We start from the raw sequence: 18,109 nt of genomic DNA, 5'->3' as shown, positions 1-18,109 counted from the left end.
ATTTAGTTTTCTAATCCTAATAGAATTAATTACTACCTAATCCTTTCTAAAAAAAAAATATTCTCCTAATCCTATTTCTTCAGCCCTAATTCTTAATTCCATATACGTTCATAATCCTATAAAAAATTGATGAATTATTATAGACTTAATTGCTATTTTAATCACGATCTTTATCGTGTTTTACAATTTTAGCATGAACTTTCAATTTTGGTATATTTGGACATACACTTAATAAAATTTGCAATTCGAATCACTGAATAAGTTTATGGTAATCTTTCACCAATGTGTCAGGCAACTTTTGTTTCGCTGTGCCACATTGTCTGCTCCATTAAACAAGTCATAAACATGTCAAAACACACCGTTTCCATTTGGGACATCTAAAATCGAATAAAAAATAATCTCAAATTTCTCCTAAAAATCCTTCCCGACCCGACTCACCTGCCATTGAAGCTGGAATGTATATATATAAATATAAATTTTATTATTATTTTTATTTCTATTTTATTTTTAATAGATTCATTTATAATAATTCTTGATCCCAATAGACTGAAATCCAATGAGAAAAAAGAATATAAGACTTTTTAGGCTGTACACCTAATTTTCTGTCCTACTCTCCGGATCTTACCTCTACTCTTTTAGAGTATATGGGATGATTCGGATGGGCAGATAGAACAAAACCTGTCAGTTACGCCTTTAGGAGATGCTACGGAAACAATAAAAGCATGGGTTATGGTACTCAATTAAATTGAAGGACCTATCGATATTTTGCTTGTAGAGGCACTAGAGGAAGTCTTCCATTCCTACAATGAAAAGAAACTAAGATTACACAGGCTATAAGTCATTTTAATATTAAATCGATGGGACACTAATCGATTACCATAAATTGGATCGAATTTTACAGTTTTTTCTTCTGTAGTATCTCAATGTGACATGAGCGAGCAAGAGTTCTCAAGAATCCGTTTTCCTTTTATAAAGAATGAAAATAATAAATATACATATTTTTAATTCTAAATTACTAATACTCTAAACCTAAATTACAAAATACTATTCACTATTCAAATATCTTTATTTTTCTTTTAAATTAAACTTTTAAAATGAAAGAAAATATTAATTAAATTAAAATAAATATTTAAATATTAAATAAAAATAATAGTAATATTGTTAAATAAAAAAGATTTAAATTACTATTAAATAAAATTAATAAATATATTAAGGGCTAAATTAGCTAAGGAAACTAGTATAGTATAAAGACCTATCGGACATGTGAAAGTTTCGTTTTTGACTAAAAACTAAGAAAGACGAGCTTTGCTGCGACAAGGATGCCTTTTTTAATAATCCAACATTAAGACCTGCAACAAAGTCCTACGACGTTAAGGGAGAGCACCCAATTTGCTTGTTGACACGTGAGAGAAATAGGAGTTTGAGATGGCAAGATTTACCACTAGAGCCCTATGGTAGTGATGGTTGGTCCTATTACTCCTTCGGTGCCTTTTGCCCCAACATCGATTTTTGATTATGTTCACTGCCCCACAACAGTTTTACCAACCATTTATGCACCTCCTATATTTAGTAAAACAAAAGGAACCTTAACATAAGAGCCACCTAATGGCATTTTGCACTAAGAATGTCAAGCTTAGAGGCGCTAGATGAATTAGCTAACGAATTGACTAAAAGAATGATTCTTGAATGAACCTTTTTCGATTGCCCACTCTTACCACTACTAAATCTGTTTAGCTGGAAAGATTTTCTTAAGTATTCTACGAGCTTTTCCTCGAAAGTCCTCTTTTTTCCTTTCAAAAAACATAGGTCTTTGGATACATTTCTAATGTTGTTATACATGTGCATTATGTGCATTAGTCTATCTTTAAGGCTTTCTTGCTTGTAGACTTCATACGAGTCATTGCACTTATACATATTTTTTATTTTTTAATGGATTTACATCTTTCATTAATGAAAATTTTTTAATGTAGTGAGTAATAATTTTTGGTTGCTCGCTATTCAAGAATTCTTATTTAGGCAGTTCGTACCATCCATACATAATGTTTTGGTCTAAGATTTCAAGCACAAACCCATTTTGACCTATTGGTCCTAGTATCATAGATGATCGAACGACTGCCCCTTAATTACTAGACTGGCATGTTATAATAATTCCATAAACACCTAATGAAGATATGGCAAACAAATAAAGTAGCCCTATGTTTGGACCTGACAATACCATGCCATAATCAAAAGGTATAATGGTGTCATGACCCAATTTGTGAGTCCTGACCGGCACTAGGGAATGTGTAGGCTTAAAGTCACCGAATCCCGTAGTAAGCTTGACCATTCACTAACTCAATCAAATTGAGATTCGAACTCAATCCTAAGCACTGATTCACAATTTACCTTAAAATCAAATTCTACATATTTAATTCGGTCTGCCAGCATAATTAGGCAAGAACTGAATTTACATAAAATTATAAAATGATAAGTCTACAACTTCTACTGTGGAGAATCTAGAATTTTAAAAGTTAACATACCAATGAATTCAGTTATATCTAACCCGAGGATGAAGGAGTGAGGCTGCTAGAGAAAAGAACTGCAGAAAACTAACCACACCTGAAAATAGTGAAATTGAGATTGTCAGTTTCGAGAGTGAGTTAAAATCATATATCCTAAAACGAATATAAATACTTCAATAAATTTTTTGTTTAATTTAAATAAAATACGTGTCATGCTATGCTTCTGTAAAATAAAATAAATCTTATTTCATACTACGGGACGGAGTACCTCAGTAGAACTCTAGTCCCAATGCTAACAGTCTCAACTCTCTCATTCCAACAGAACTGGCGCCCAGAGATTGAAGCTTGACCAAGGTCATTAAATCCAGTCCGGTCACTTAATTACCACTAACAGTCTTAGCCTTTCGGCTCTCTTATTTCAATAAGACTGACGCTTAGAGAGCAAAGCTCGACGAGGGTCCTTAAGTCTAGTATGGTCACTTAAGTTTCCAAATAAGACGGTGCCCAGAGAGCAATGCTCGACCAGGGACCTTTACTCCGAAAAACTCACTCTACTCAGCTCAGAGAGCAATGCTCGACCAGGGCAAGTCTTAAATTTACCCTTTCTACTATCTGTCTCAGATTCCTACCAGTGTGCACGTGGTCCTGATGCAACCCATCATGTGGCATGTTCTACTGCTGTCCTATCCCGAGTCAACACGCAATCAATAAAATCATAATACACAAAGTGAAACATATATAAATAGTGATTAACTAAATAATTAAAATATTAAATCATATAATCAGAACTATTTCGTAAAATCTTGGCATGACACATGTAAAAAGATATATGTCTTTAACTCACTATTCTTACGACTTCCTAGCTATGCTCCGATGCCTCGGATGGAGCGAGCTGAACTGACGGATTTATCTAATCATGAAAAGAAATTCAATCAATAACAGTAAAACATTTGACAATTAACCCTAGGCCTAGACTCCTAGGACTGACTGTCTAAAAATTTTGACTCGGGTAAATTCTACCGGAAATTCGGCAGAACCTCCCCTAAACACAAATGTCTACCTCCCATATAACGGGTCCAGGACCTGCTGGAAAACACTTCAAATCTCCAACAATTGATTTAACGGAGTCGGGCCACCACACTACATTATTTTTCCTGACTCTGCAACACAACACAAATCACGATAACTAGCAGACGATCCGACAAATTTTATTTTAACTAATAAGCCTCACATAACTTTTTTAATATTCAACATAATAATTAAAAACATAATTTCTTTATCAATGAACTCTAGAATCAACGGTCCAGAGAATTACCAAGATGCTTGATCACTCGGTCGACTCGCCTCCAGCCACTAGAGTCCGATCGACGATCCGAATGCGCCTACAGACTCGAGACAACGCGCTGATGATGATCCCAGCTTCCGATCTTCCAATCCGACCCCCGATCATCCAGAGAGATTTACAAAAGATCTCGGCCGTCGATTTTCAAACAGAGTCCGATCGCTGCGAAACCGGTGCCATTAGAAAGCTTGAGCTGAGGGGAGTCCGGATATGCCCTCCAATCGGCCATAGCTCGCGAAACCGGTGCCATTGATGTTGATGTGGCATTAGAAGGTGATTATGACATTGATAAGCCTGCTGTGTGTGAATAATCTGCAGAAGATAACTTAGGGGATCTAGATTATAATCTAGTGGGTGAAAGTGATGCCGACGACAACCTTTTTTATCATGATCTAGCTTCAGATGATGAAGAGTATATGGAAGCTAGGTAGAATAAGATAAAGTTTTGAAGCTATGTGCCTATAGATGAAGCTGCAGAGAGGATGAACATTTCAAGTGGATTTATGAGAAAGAAAAGTGATGTGAGGTGTGATGATAATAATGAAGACCATTTTGATAAGGAAATGAAATTAGAGTACGGAGACTCTGAATGTGATGTTAACTTAGACTCAATAACTGATGAAGATGTAGATGAGGATGAATCAAAAAGGAGAAGGAAGAAGAAAAGGGTTACTTATAACCCTAAGTGTGATCATAAGGTACTGACCTTTGTGCTAAGGATGAGATTTGAAGATGGCATACAGTGCAGACAAGCTGTATAAAGATAATCAATCTTGAATGGTCACAATATACAAATTATAAGGATTAACAAGAACCAGTTGGAAGCCAAATATGTTGTAGGTTGCAGGTGGAGACTGTATGGGAGTATGATACTTAGGAAAAAATCCTTTTCAATTAATACATATCAAGGGAATCATACATGTCATAGAGAAATGAAGTATAAAGAAGCTACTTCAACTTGGATTGTAAAAGAGTATCTGAATAGATTTAGAATAAATCCAAATTGAACTATTCAAAATTTAGAAGATGATATTTTGAAGAAGAATGTTGTTCAACTGTCACAATGGAAACTATATAGAACTAATTCGAAGACACTAGAGATATTAAGAGGATTAGTGTTTGGTCATTATGCCAGTTTGAGAAAATACAAGGCTGAGTTGATTAGGATATATAAAGAAACCATGATTGACTTTCTATTAAATGATGACACTGTCTTTAAAGCTTTCTTTATTGGTTTTAGTGCACTTAGAAAGGGTTTCTTAAATGGATGTAGACCAATCATTGACCTTGATGGATGTTTCCTGAAGAGTTTTTTGGAGGGGCCTTACTATGTACTATTGCTAAGGATAGGAATAACCAAATGTTCTCAATTGCTTGGGAAGTAGTTGAAGCAGAAAATGAATTTTTCTGGTCTTGGTACTTAAAAATATTATTTGAGGATTTAAATATTACAAATGGTCTTGGATGGACTTTTATGAGTGACCAACAAAAGGTGCATGCTGTTAACTTCTTCTTCTTTACTCTTTTACTAATTAGTTGCTTTCATTTCAAATACTAATTGTGCTTAACATATTTAATGTAGGGACCCATCAATGCAATTAGAGAATTGACACCTTATGTTGATCATAGAAATTATGCTAGACATGTATACTATAATTGGAAAAAAGAGTACAAAGGTCAAGCACTGAAGAACATGCTTTGGAGGGCTGCTAGATGCACTTATGAGGCTAAGTAAATATAGCACTTGATCATTTGAAGGCAGAGAATGAGGCTGCATATAAACTTTTCAAGAAAGAGACCCTTCGAAATTTTGTAAGGCTTTCACTTCTACCATACCTAAATGTGATATGATAGATAACAATGTTAGTGAAACATTCAATGGTTATAAAGTTAAAGCTAAGGGTAGACCTATAATTGATATGCTTAAGGACATCAGAACTGAATTGATGGAGAGGCAACACACAAAATTAATGCAAATGAGTGGTTCGATAGACATTATTTGTCCTAGGATTAGGGAAAAGTTAGAGCAAAAAAAGTATAATAGTAGGTTGTGCTTTTCTAAGCGAGCTGTTGGGAATAAATTCCAAGTAGTGATAGGGGATGATCAGTTTGTTATAGAGTTAAATAAATGCAATTGCACCTGTAGATCATGGGATATAACTGGTATACCATGTGTTCATGCATGTTCCTATATACACTTTTTAAAAAAAGACCCTGCAGACTTTGTTGACCCTTATTACACAATAGAAAAATATATTGAAACATACCAGCATGCATCAGAGCCATTAAATGGCAAGAAGATGTAGCGAGATGCCCTTGGCAACCCAATTCAGCCCCCCCTTTCAAAAAAATGCCAGGGAGGCCTAAGAAAAGTAAGAAAAGGGCATCGAAGAGGAGTCTAATGCAACTAAATTGAAAAGGATTGACATACTAATTACTTGTCAAAAATACTTCCAAATTGACCATAACAAGGGGAGTTGTATCAATGACCTAGTTGAAAGGCCACCTAAAGTTAATATGAGGAAAGGAAGACCACTAAAGAGAGTTTGTAGAAAAAATGCAATAACTTTTGCATGCATAACTACAACTAGAACCAGTACAATGGTGGGAACACAAAGTGAGACATCAGGGAAGCATACTCACAAAATAACCACTAGAAAAATAGCCAAATGCCACCTCATGCAAACCAAGTGAACCATCAGTCTGTTACAGTAAAAGAAAGAGCATTGGAGAGAAGTGGATATGGTGTAAGGGTATTTGAAGAAACTCGAAACATTTACATGAGGATAAGCTCTATAACCAATTCAGAAAAAATCCATACCATAAAGACATGAATACTAAAATGAATGTTTATTTTTACATATCTACAGATGCCATATGATAAGAGAGTGAATGTAGTACATTTTGTAAAAGGAGTAGCAAAGGCAACATCAACATGTGAAAGGCTTCTTCATTATCATCAGCTCCACCAAGTTATGCAAGACATACAACATCTTCACAACCAATTCAGAGTAATATAAGAGATGGGCGTACTAGAAGAGCTGGCAGGGGTGTGAGAGGAGGTAGAACTTCATCAACAAACACAATTGGAAGAAAATATAGGGACTCAAGGGAGTAATATTGATAGGGCAATATCTATGTTTGTTCTTGGACATGGTTGATAATTATGTATTTCTATTGCTAGTCAATTTTGAACTGGTAGTTTATATGTATTTATGGCATTAAAATTTGAGTCATGTACTGATTTTTGTGAGCTGCCTATAGCTCAATTAGGTCTTATTTGATGAAATGACTTAAATGGCCAAAACTTGGTTCACTTACTTCAATATATAGAAGATGTCATTTTGTGTCCTTTTATATTGTCCCACTTATAAAACACATAATTTAGGCAATCAACGGAATTAAGACCAAAACACAAGTCATAATTTCTATACTTCTAAAATAACAGTATTATTAAGACCAAAACACAAGTCATAATTTCATTACTTCTAAAACAACAATAGTGTTAAGACTAAAACACAAGTCATAATTTCATTTCTTCTAAAACAACAGTAGTAAATAACTACTCAGTACATGCACTATATCCTAATATAACCTAAAGCAGCATCAACTTATCACCCCCACCACTAACTGCTTTAGAGAATGTGACCATAAATAAAACAAGCACTAATATTATCAAACCACCTCCTATGTTTTTCCATGTCCTAATTTCTAACTTTAGCATTTCTTATCCTTAATTAGCTGCATTCTCTTATCATAAGGTTGTTCAAGCTTATTCTCCATTTCAACATTCTTCATTGTGAGCTCATCAATCATTTTAAGAGCTTCTTGGTGTTGTTCATTCTTTCTCTCCATCTCAGCTTTCTGCATGTCTATTCTATCAAAGAATAATTTCTCTATTTTAGCCTTGCATCTTAGTTGCTATTATAGACTATCCTTTTGAACCTTCAACTTGACAAAACACCCCTTCTAAAATGGTGGAAGTTTTAGATTAAGCCACTCAAAAATTTTACAATTCTCATGCTTTCTAACATGGAACCTAAAGAAATGTCTTGTTGGGTTCTCATCAGTGCATGATGTCAATAGATCAATATTCAAATTGTGCCGAGTATAAATGACTGATGGTATGGAGCTCGTAAATGATGCACATGAGCTTGGTTGTACTGAGTTGGGGGTTTGTGGGTTCTAACTGACTTTTTTTGATTTGGGTGTTAGGTGTTTGATTTTTTAAATCTTATAAATGTGATATGAGGTAAAGAACGAAGAAAGAGGGAAATAAGCAGGAAATTCGATTTTAGGGTTTTTTAGTATTCGATTTTGGATGTCCCAAATAGAAATGGTGCTTTTGATATGTTTCTAACGTGTTTAATGGAGCTGACAACATGGCATAGCAAAATAAAAGTTGTCTGACACATTGACAAAAGACTACCAAAAATTTAGTCGGTGATTCGAATTGCAAATTTTATTAAGTAGGTGACCAAATATGCCAAAATTGAAAGTTCATGTTAAAATTGCAAAACACGGTAAAGTTTATGATTAAAGTAGCAATTAGACCATTATAGTATTTAATATATTTATTAAATAATTTATTAAAATAATATAGGAATAATCTATATTTGGTCCCTGTACTCTTTTTTTTTTTGGATTAGGTCTTTGCACTTTCATTCGATGACATTGTGTCCTTGTATTTTTATTTTTGTAAAATTTAAGTCCTTTTATGACGTAAATTATACACAATATTAACTTAATGTGTATAAGAATAATCCATATTTGGCCTCTGTACTCATATCTTATTTTTATTAATTAAAACACATTTAATCTAATGAATAAGAATTTTAACTAAATAAATTAAAATCAAGTGGTATCATCCACTTAAATTAATAGCTTAGTATTAAAATAAAAATATAGTTTAAATCTAAATTACAATAAATTCTTATAATTCTTATAACTCAAAATTTTAAATAATAACTTTTAGGGGGTTAATGTCAACAAAATAAAGTACAAGGGTTTAACGTTATGCAAATAAAGTACAAAGACTCAATCTCACAAAATAAAAGTAAAAAAATTTAGAACATAAAACTTAAAGATTATTTCTACACGCATTAATGGTGCGTGTAATACACACTTTTAATACTGTTAGAAATGACTTAAATCTTACAAAAATAAAAGTATAGGGAATTAATGTCACCGAATAAAAGTGGAAGGACCTAATTCGGAAAAAAAAATAAAAATACAAGGGACCAAATATGAGTTATTCTAATAATGTAATTAAATTATTTTAAGAAACTATATAAAAATGATTATTCAACAAAAATAAATTTTTTGACAAATAACAATTTTAATTAATTTATAATTAGATAAAATAAATATATAAAACTTAGTATGGATAATGAGTCATTAAATGAACATAAAAAAATTATATATATCTTATGATTTTATATAAATTTAATTGAATTCTAATAATTTATTAAATTTATAAAATGTATAATAAAATATAAATTCCTACTTTACACCAAAAAATTTACTCATAAAATAATTAAATATATTTAATAAATAATTTTTACATACTAATTTAATATATTCATATAGTCATTATTGTAATATTTACATATATAATGCACATGAAGAGCAATACTAGTCATTATATATATGACTAAGGCTTTTATTTTAATACTGAAACTATTAACAATAAGGTTAGGTTTAACTTTCTTTTATCTTTTTTAAGATTTCGAGAGAGCTATAATAATAAATTAACAAGTGCTTGTGTATCTAGAAGTACATCTATTGAACAATAAATTTGACTATAATTTTTATATTTTATTGACATCAAAATATAAATACGAAAATTGAGATGCTAAAACTAAAAGTAGAAAACATCATAATAGATTTAAAAAATAAGTTAGAAATGTTACTAGAAGTTGCATATAAGCTCTATATAAACTGAATAAAGAAATATTGTTGGTTTATAATATGTAGAGAAAATGTACATTTTTATCCCTAATATTTGGTGTGAGAAAGAATTAACCATTAATTTACTTTTAGGCACAATAATTCTTTAAAATAGTAAAATTCTGAAATTTAAGTCCTCCCTTAACGGAAGACCTTAGCAGTGTTAATAGCTACTTGTTGACGCTGTCCTAAAATTATTATGGGCTTTATTAAATGGATTCAAAGTCAGACTGTGTAAGCCCATTTCATAGCCCAAATGTTAAATATTTAGGGGTTAGTTATAAGAAGCATTGACCAGAGTTGTAGATAAAGTAAGATTCTGAGTACTATAGTATAGATAGAGTATAATGCTAAGGGATAAGAGCTATATGTTATTAAGTTTTCTTATTCATATAGGACTTTGTAATTATAAAAAGTGGGAAGAAGCATATTGTAAAGACATGATTATTCACAAATTAATACATATGTTTGGTTCAAATTTCTCTACAAGTATCTTAATCACTATGATTAGTAATCCCTTGATCATACTAGATTTTCCTATGGAATTGAAGGCTCTAGTGCGGATTCGTATTCTTAGAGTGGCTGGGTGATTTATCTCCAGGATATCTCTTCCATTTGGTCAAGATCCATTCTTGATCAAGTAAAGCTATCCTTGTTACTTGTTACTTATTCTTGGATTTTTTAGCTGGCAACAAAACCTACTTTAAAATAATATTTGAGATATTCTCTAGTCAACGTCTATTGGATTTTGGTCATGACCAAATTTTTGGCATGCTTGGTGGGACCATTGTATGCCAATAGAAACAAGATGTCAGAAACAATAGTGATCAACCATGGCATCATCAAAACATCAGACTGATCCCTCATGAACAAGCAATTCCAGTAAGAGTGTTTCGTCGAAAATTAAAACATCTCCCAAAATATAGGTTGAATCTAAGAACACTAGTCTTTAAACTTAGAAATGGTATTGGTCGATCCCAATTTGTTTTTGATGAGGAGATGGCAAAATACATGCGTGATATTCTAGTACTGTCAGCATCCATTTTCTAGATCTAAATATCGAGAGAATTACGAAAAATCTGATGATGAAAGTTACCGCTTTTCTCTACTCTTGAGAGGTTGAGGACGATCAAATTTCAATTTGGATTGTGAATAATTGAACCAAAAATTATTTTCTGAAATCATTTTGGACTAAATTGAAAAAAAAATTAAGCTTAAGGGGTGAAATGGTAAATTCTAAAAGTTCATGGACCAAATTGTAATTGCCTTAAAATTTTTCAATGCAGAGCCGAACTCAGCTGTGCATAGAGCTTATCGGCTTTCCATAGAGCCAGTCGGCTATGTGCAATTCTACACAGTTTCCATTAGCACCGAATTCGAAATCCAATGTCGTCTTGTGTATTTTTCACTCTAAACGTTAAAAAAAAAAACATCTTCTATAATTTTTTATCGATAAATATTCAAATTTATAATGATTTTCATAATGTATTCAGTATTTATCAATAATTATCATTAAACACTCTTGATAAGTCTAAAATTAGTTTTTTTTTTAAATTATGGATATTTATAAAAAACTAGAACGCATATTAGCCTCCAGGTTTACTTAACATCTTCCTACAAATAGAATAGGAGACCCTAGTGTTGGCAATTGAATACAGAATAATTGGTAAGATTTTGGCATATGTACTATGATATCCAAAAGTAAACATAAAACCCACTAAACACTCTAGATCCCTACTCTATCTTTGAATCAACTTTCTCCTATACTCCTGAGACTCAAGGACTTGCACAATATGGTGACAACTTGAGGATCTCAAAACTTATAACACGCTAGGATTTTATTTGTTATAAATGCATTTTAATAACTATTTCACATGCTTTACATGCCTAGATCTAGGATTACCATGATGATTTTATTAAGTTTATGTTCTTTTCATTTCATTTATTTTCTTGGATTTTGAATATGATAACTTTTACATTTTTGGATTTTGAAATCTGATAACTTCTATGTTCTTGGATTTTAATATGATAACTTTTACATTCTTTTTTTTGAATTTGATGACTCCTATATTTTTTTTTTGAATTTGATAACTCCTATGCTCTTGGATTTGAATATAATAACTTCTATGTTCTTGGGTTTGAATATGAAAACTTCTATGTTCTTGGGTTTTGAATATGATAACCTATATTTTCTTGGATTTTGAATTTGTTAACTTCTATGTTCTCGGATTTTGAATATGATAACTTTTATGTTCTTGGATTTTGAATATGATTACTTCTATATTTTTGGTTTTGGAATCTGATAACTTTTATGTTCTTAAGTTTTGAATATGATAACTACTATGTTCTTGGATTTTGAATCTGATAACTTTTATATTCTTGAGTTTTGAATTTAATAACTTCTGTGTTTTTGGATTTAGAATCTGATTAGAATCCTATGCTATAAATAAATATATCAACATGTTAGGTTTTCTTTGATGATAATTCATATGTGTTTGTATGATTAGATATAAGTTTTATTAATTTCATATGATTAGCCTAATTTTCATGCTTTTAGGAAATTGCCCTGTTTATTCACCATAAGTTTTCTTTTTCATCAATTTAATCTTCCTTGTCTTAAAAACAGGTCTATCTATGTATTAGTCGATGTTTTGTGCATTTTCTAATTGAATTTATGTGTTTTTCATGCATGTATCTTATGTATTTGGGAGTTGGAGCACCCAAACTGTCAAATCGGCCTAGGATGGAACCCTAGAGCCGATCAGCTATGTGATGCAGCCAATTGACTATTCGTCTGATTAGTCGCCAGTTTTTGCTGATGTCAAGGATTTTCTCCTTTTTTAGAAATTATAACTTATTTTCAGTTATTTTCAAGTTAATTAGTTGTAGGAGGATTGTAACAATTTAGTTTTTATCACTTTTTTCTTTATTTTTCTTTATTTTTACTTTATATTTTTATAATTTGACATCAAATGCGTGGTGTGTGATTAAAAAACTAAAATATGGACATTTAGACCTAAGGCTTGTAATAAAGCATGTAATTTGTAGCTTGTTAGGTTTAAAAGATGGTAGGCTAAAATTATAAAGCCCATATAGACTTAGGTGGGTTTTGCCATATTTAATAAATAAATTAACCCATTTAGATTAGAAAAACTGAATGAGGCCTTGGTATGTAAAATATAGTCCATTAGGATAAAAGCTTGGTAATCAAAGAATCCTTTATAGTTGGGCTAGACTAGATGGGCTCTTTATACATAATTGAGTAGTTAACTTAGACTAACCACATAAATAGGAATTAGGCTAAAACTAAAATGGGCTAGATTTAGATGGACCTCACATGCTGTAGTGCTTGGTGTATAGAAAATATTCATGTTGTATGTATAAGGAATTTACCATTAAATAATAAAATTAAAAATAGGGACACACAAACAAGCAAGTTGGTGTTTAGATTCATCTCTAGATAAGGCGAAGCTTCCTTATAGAATCTAGTACGCCACTCAATTAGTAAAAATGTCCTAGAGAATTACTTGGGTGGCGACTCCCTTTCTCCATACTAGTCTCTGTGACTAGTTAGTGTGTTCCCAATTATGTTGAAAAATATTGTAGTTCCGTAGTTACTAGAGACACTTGGGTGCGTACCTGAATTTGCCGCCCACAGTGGCGACTCTACTAGGGATAAGAGAAGCCGATTCCAGTGTATCCTTACTTTCAATTTTATCACTTAATAGTCTATTCTTGCTTCACTATACCATTTTCACACATTATTCACATTGATCCCTATAGCCCCATTGGTGTCAGTTAGTAGTTCTTTGGCTCAATTTGAACCTTAGAATTAAAATACTGGCTAACCACCACTCACAAGTAATAAGTAAATTTCCTTCGTTGTATGGACCCTTAAGTGAGGAGATGAGCAAAGGAAAGATATTTGACTTGTGGGAGCCTTTTTTCTTACCCAAGACTCAGCCCATGGTATGACAACAGAAATCTCTCCTAGGTACCCAATTACTTGTTGTTTGAGATATTTTCCTTATAAGAGTTTGAAGCCCACATCTTGGAAGGCCTTGGCCCAATATATATAGGCTTTGCCCTCATATTGAAAAAATCACCTTGTTTGTTTAAATTACTTAAAGAGCTATTAGCATGCACGTCGCTATTTATCATCCCCTATTGGTAATAATCCCATACCAAAAATCTTAGAAAAGAGAAACTCACCTTAGATCGTATATGGGAGTAATAAGGTCGAAAGGATTATTGTACTATACCTTGTATATTCTTTCTCTTTGATGTGATTGCTAACCTTTGTGCATCTCACGCGCATCATGCAAAATGCATCTCATGCATGATTCTAACTCTCTATTTGAAGCTATATAGACTCTCCTTTGGTTTAGAATAGAGAAAAGGGTGACAAGCTAGAATGGATATCAAGAGGGTCCATTTAACAAACAATCAAGACAAGAGCCCAAGAAGTAGCACTTCAGAAGTTGAAACAAAGATATCCCACTAGCAAGACATTGATGCTATCAAGACTACGGTCATGGCTGACCTAAGAATTATGATTTGAGAGGAACTCTAGTAAGCTTTGACATTTTTGAGAAAAGGACTATCCAAAATACTACTACTACCTCTGCAACTACTGCTGCTGCTACTCATGATATGGAAGCACGTAGTGAGCACCTCTGGAATTTAGACGACTACATGCTAAAAAAAGCTAAGAAAGAATCTACTCTTACTGCAAAAACTATTTTTGAGATTGTGCAAGGTCTGACTAAAAGGCTTGACAAAATACAAGATATGCTGAAAGATCAAGATTTAGATTCAACCTTTGATTTCGATGAATTAATGTTGATTGGAGAAGACAAGTTGCCTCCCAAATTTCACATGCCTGAAATGAAAAAGTTAAATGGAACTAAAGATCCAAAGGTGCACTTAAAGCAATATGCTACTATCATGAGTACTACTAAATTGGCTAGGACCTAAATTATCAAGTTGTTTGTACTTTCATTAGAAGGCTAGATGTGAACTGGTACTATGGGTTAAAAAGGCCATCAAGTCTTATTGGAAAAAGCCATGTGATGCTTTTATGCAGCAAAATGACTATAATGTTCACCAAGAAGTCTTTATAAGGGATTGAGAATTGACAAAGCAAAAGCCTAATGAGTCATTTTCCAACTTCCTGAGTAGATAGAGAAACAAAGCAGGTTTAATGAAGAACAAGCATTCTGAAAAAGATAAAGTTCAAATGATAATTTAAAATATTCTCCTATCTTGGGTTGAAAAGTTATAAATGATGAATTTGAAGACCTTTGCGGGCTTGTATGATGATGGTTTACTAGTAGAGAAAATTGAGAATGCTAGAGTTGGATGGAACATGGGAAACTATCAAGATTGGTACTATGCATTTTGATAATTATGACATGTGCATACTTGACATTAATCCTATATAAATTGATTTATTTAATTTAGGCACAAATGAAAATTCAAGGAACATTGCGATAGCACATGATATAACTCCTGATAAAAGGAAAAAATTGTAAAAAATAATGGAAAAAAAGAAAAGAGGTATTTGCTTGGTCCTATGATGACATGACAGGGTTAAATAGAAAGATAGCAGAGCTCCACATTCCAACTTATCTGCATATCAAGCCGATTAAGCAGATAATGTGAAGGCTAAGACCAGAATGGGTAGAGAAGATAAAAGAAGAAGTTGCTACGCAGGTAAAAGCTAATTTCCTCGACATAGTTGACTATTCCGAATGGTTGGCAAACATCGTCCCAATCCCGAAGAAGAATGGTAAAGTAAGAATGTGTGTGGATTATCAGGACCTAAATAAGGCATGCCTTAAGGACGACTTTACTCTTCCTCACATAGATGTGATAGTTGATAGTGTTGCTTCAAGTGCGACGTATTTCTTCACTAATGGTTTATCCGAGTATAATCGGATCATGATGGCAATAGTAGACAGGTTGAAGACATCGTTTACACCAAATAAGGGACATACTACTATAAGGTTATGCCTTTTGGACTAAAGAATGCGGGGGAAACCTATCAGAGAGTAGCCACCACCTTATTTCATGACATGATGCACATGGAGGTGGAGGTGTATGTAAATGATATGATGATAAAGTCAGAAACAAGGGAAGGGCATTTCCAAGCTCTTAATAAGTTCCTAGAACTGTTGGAAAGGTATAACATGAGGTCAATTTGAAGAAGAATGTATTTAGAGTAACGTCAGGGAAGCTGCTGGGGCATATAGTGAGTCAATAAGGAATAGAGATTGATCCAGACATGGTCAAGGCTATTCAAGAAATGCCAGTGCTAAAGACAGAGAAAGAAGTCAAAGGGTTTCTATGATGCCTATAATACATTAGCAAGTTCATTTCTAAGCTCCCAATGATTTGTAATCCTATATTTAAACTCTTAAAGAGACACCAACCTATTGTATGGGATAAAACACTATCAAAGATCCTTTGACAGGACCAAAGAGTATCTAATGAAGCCACCCATATTAAAGCCGTTGAAGGATGGAAAATTATTGATTATATACTTAGCCTTAGAAGAGGAAGCTATAGGAACAATGTTAGCACAATATGGTTGATGTTCAACATTTTATACATGTTTATATACCTAATTATTTACATTTTTGTGCATAGTTATCTTGTTTTATGCCAGAATCACCTGTGTTTTGGTTCCTTTCATGTTTCAGGTCATTATCGATGGACATTATCAGTAATCAAGGGAACTACGTGCAGTTACGGACCAGAGTCCCTCAAAATTAAGCAAGGACTAGCATTCCAAGGTTGAGCACAGCCTGGACTCTAGCCATGCTGAACCATCAACACTTGACCCTCAAGAGTGCCATTTTGGCACGGTTTTCGAAGCCACCACAGCCTCCACCACGGCCCGTGGTGGCTCAGCACCAGCGAGGGCACGACTAGGAAGAAGCCTTAAGTTGTGGGACGCGGAGGTCCAACATTGCCTGGACTTCAGCCGTGCTAATCAGCACAGGCTTGATCACGGCTGTGCTGAGAGATTTATATAGGCAAATGTGATTTATTGAGTTAGGGTTCAATTTTCTGACTTGATTTTACATATACATGCATAAGCCATCTTTTTTCAGACTTTAATACTCGACTTTAGGAGAACATTTCATCTACTGAAGGAAGGATTACATTGGTTTTAATATCAAATTGAAGATCAAGAGGAGATTTGGAGGCATTCAAGAGGAAATTCAAGGTTCATCATTCAGAATTGGGAATTTAGGGTTTTTCATCTAACTTGAAGAAGAAGGGTGTACATGCCTTCAATTTACTTTTATGAATTTGTCCTTTACTTTGTGTTGCTTATTAGTATGAGTAACTAAATGTGTTAAACCCATTGGGGTTCCTATGTTGTTGGATTATTTTTAATGCTTATGAGACTTTGATTATCAATGCTTGTCTCTTCTTGCTTTCATTATTAATGAGAAATCACATTATTCATGAGACGTTGTGAATTGTGGTATTTAGATTGCTTTATATAATTAAGAAATTCATTTAGTAATTGGAAATCTGAATAGCAAGAACTGGTTAATAATCACTTAGAGATAAGGGTAATTGACTAGCTGGATTAAGAATTAACAAAGCTTAATAGAGGCAGGTTAAAGCTTAATGCTAATTTAATAATCGATCATTAGGAAGAGATTCCAAATTTAGGTTCTTAAGTTTAGGAATTCGGTTATCTCGAGAGGGAAACCGAATTCAGTTAAGAATTTTTCCACGGGTAATTGCAATTGGTAATCAATATAATCTCTATCTTCACTAAAATCCAACTAGCTTAGGTCCTCTTGGGTTTGCTTTTTAATTTGATTATTTCACTAAATTCCTTCAGTCTGTTTGACACTTAGTTAACCACTTGTTTACATTTAATCATAGAATAACAACTTTATTGATTTTGTTGGGGGTTAGATATCATAAGACGCTGTAGTAGTTCTAGGATCACCTTTACTCGATAATACAATCTTGATACTCACCGTTAGTGCTAGTCTGCATCTATAGGTTCACTGCCTTAGGTTGTAGCTACACAAATAGCATATCAATGGTCCTAATAACGTGGAGCATGCGGTCTATTATCTTAGTAAGAAGTTGCTGCCTTATAAGTCAAAGTATAACCTCGTAGAGAAGACATGTTTAGTTATGATATAGGCTACGAGGAGGTTGAGACATTAGTTCCAATCTTATAGGGTGCAAGCAATTTTGAAAATAGACACGTTGAAGTACCTATTTTAAGCTCTGCCTCTCACAGGAAAGTTGGCTAGATGGTTAGTGCTCCTAACAGAAT

The sequence above is a fragment of the Ricinus communis genome, chromosome 8 (assembly GCF_019578655.1).
Source record: "Ricinus communis isolate WT05 ecotype wild-type chromosome 8, ASM1957865v1, whole genome shotgun sequence".
Lineage (NCBI taxonomy): Eukaryota > Viridiplantae > Streptophyta > Magnoliopsida > Malpighiales > Euphorbiaceae > Ricinus > Ricinus communis.
Note: the sequence above shows the minus strand (reverse complement) of the source record.